This window comes from Ostrea edulis, chromosome 3, assembly GCF_947568905.1.
Source record: "Ostrea edulis chromosome 3, xbOstEdul1.1, whole genome shotgun sequence".
NCBI classification, from domain to species: domain Eukaryota; kingdom Metazoa; phylum Mollusca; class Bivalvia; order Ostreida; family Ostreidae; genus Ostrea; species Ostrea edulis.
The window spans coordinates 8,572,134-8,574,538 of NC_079166.1; the positions used below are offsets into that span (position 1 = coordinate 8,572,134).

Here is a 2,405-nt window from a genome sequence, read left to right on the forward strand (position 1 = left end):
CCTTACAAGGACTACATTGCTGGAGAATGGCGATTTGGACCTCCTAATCACTCCTGCCTCCACTAATTGTTGTAGGTGATTTCTAACTTCCTGGAACATTGATGGGGGAATACGTCTACATCGCTGCTTAAAAGGTGTAGGATCCACCAACTCAATCCTGTGCTTCACAGTTGTTACATGACCAATGTCTACATCTCCCCATGCAAAGATATCGCCATTCTTGGAGATCATCTCATTTGCCTTAGCAAATTCCTCATTGGTCAAACTGTCCTCAGGTATATTAAAAACAGTTGGTTCTGCAGTATCCTGGCTACTGGGCAATATGGGTATTTCCTCCAATGTCACAGGCTGCAGTTCAGCTATCACTGCCTTCGGTGCAATCTTGACAGTCCGTGTTGTGACATTGCTAATCGTAACCATCAGTGGTTCCCTGGATCCATACTGGTAATCAACGAGATTAGATATCACATCCAAATCCTTAGGAATGACTGATTTCTTGGTATCCTGTATCAGCGCTAAGGTCTGAACATATGGACCCACGTTGGGCGCCAAATTTGTAACCGGTCTTGAGTATAAGAATAATCCACAAGACGGTTAAGGTCGTAGATTCGTTTACTTTTTGGAAACAATGAAAACAAACCCTATAACAACAATAAAAACATATAAGGACAAATACAATACAAAGACAAAAGACACTATCGAACATATGATATATGCAACGATACAAATATATATATATATTGGTCATCATTTTATCGTCAAAGGACATAACTCTCTGAACCATCAATTATAAGTAATTGATATTAAAAAATGAATATAATGTACTGCAGTGAATTGCATATATACATGTACATACCAGTTTATGGAACTGAGCTACAGCTTCCGAAATCAAGGTGAACTGCTTAAAACTCTTATGATGACCTATTGAATAATTTACTAAAATACTAAATTCTGTACACATATATCACTCTGCGCATTTATATTACTTAAAACTCATTATTTACTTAAAGAACAGAAATTATGTTTTCCCACAATTCTACTTTCAGTAAATCTTTCACTCATGACTTGCACACAAGTTTTATGAATAAAGAAAAGTTTAATTACTTATTTAAATTCATTACTTGCTTTTAATCATATAGTAAAACTATCAGCTACTTACAGTTGTTGGTGTTAGCAAATCCTCTATAAATTAAATATATATTTTATGCTTATTTAGAACTCAATAGTGGTAACACCCTTTGGAATCTCTTTCAAAACTAGATTTTCCTGAACTATTTCATAAAAAGAACTCAGGAATTCCCGCCAGGAATTCCTATTGGCTAGAACAAAATACTAAGACCAATCAGATGACAGAACAAGTATGACACCTAAGAGATACATGCACTAATCCGAGTTATGTTCTAACTGGACCCTTACGGATTAAACCATTATATTTAAAAGGGGTGTTTAGGTTTCTTTAACACACAACACAAAGTTAGTAAGTAGCGCAGCGCAATATGTATTGAAGTGAATGAATGTGAATGGCAATATAAAAATATAAAACTAAACTAAGTACAACTACCACACTTGGTAAATCATTAATTCGAATATAATATCTTTGTTTTAATCTATTTTAAAATTATTCGATCATCATACAGAGAAAGATGATTTACAACAGTGATTAGCGTACAAGTAGATGCCAATTGACAACGAGAAAACAGTATGTGCATCAAACCGAAGAATCTTATTGTACATGTTGACTTTCTATTCTATAGAAGGCTGAAAACAGTACTGCGATGTAAATTTAGAGAGAGAGAAAAATAGTTCCGGCTTCTGGTTGTCAAGGAGGTGTGCCCCCATACCAAACCAGGTTATACAAAAATAACCTGCGTTCCTCAATTGAAATGTGACCAATCAGAGACAAGGATACAATGAGAATTAAATCATATTGTTTTAATTGTCCTGTTGTTTTCAAGAAAGTTTTATTTTTTTCCCCTATATATGCCCTTTTAAAACGTCGATCCTTTACTGCCGCCGCCATCCTACCCCCGGGGCCATGTCTTGAACAAGCCTATGACTGCAAATCAATGGGTATTCGTGCCCTGCTGGAGTAATTTTAGAAATGTGTCCTATATATTTATATGCAGGACACTGATACCCTATTGTGGCCTCACTCTACCCCTTAAGGACCACAATTGGAGCAAAATGGAATCTGTATTGCCTGGGAATGCTTGCATATCAATATGTTTCATCAATGGCCTTGCTGTTATTGAGAATATTTTTTTAAAGAATAATCCTATGAAAGGTGAAAATAACGAGCAGTGATCAATCTCATAATTCCTATAAGCAATACAAAATAGATAGTTGAGCAAACACGGACCCTATCTATTGCTTTGAATCTACATTATATCAAAAGCTAAACTTTT

At 35.4% G+C, this 2,405-nt stretch overlaps 1 long non-coding RNA gene across 1 annotated transcript; it reads right to left on the bottom strand.

Annotated features, from left to right (window-relative positions):
• Positions 1-594: 594 nt before the first annotated feature.
• Positions 595-1,565, bottom strand: LOC130053196 (uncharacterized). Its single transcript, XR_008801704.1, has 2 exons — positions 857-1,565; positions 595-641 (listed from the first exon to the last, which is right to left on the bottom strand). It is a non-coding gene; the product is annotated as an uncharacterized LOC130053196 (long non-coding RNA).
• Positions 1,566-2,405: the final 840 nt, after the last annotated feature.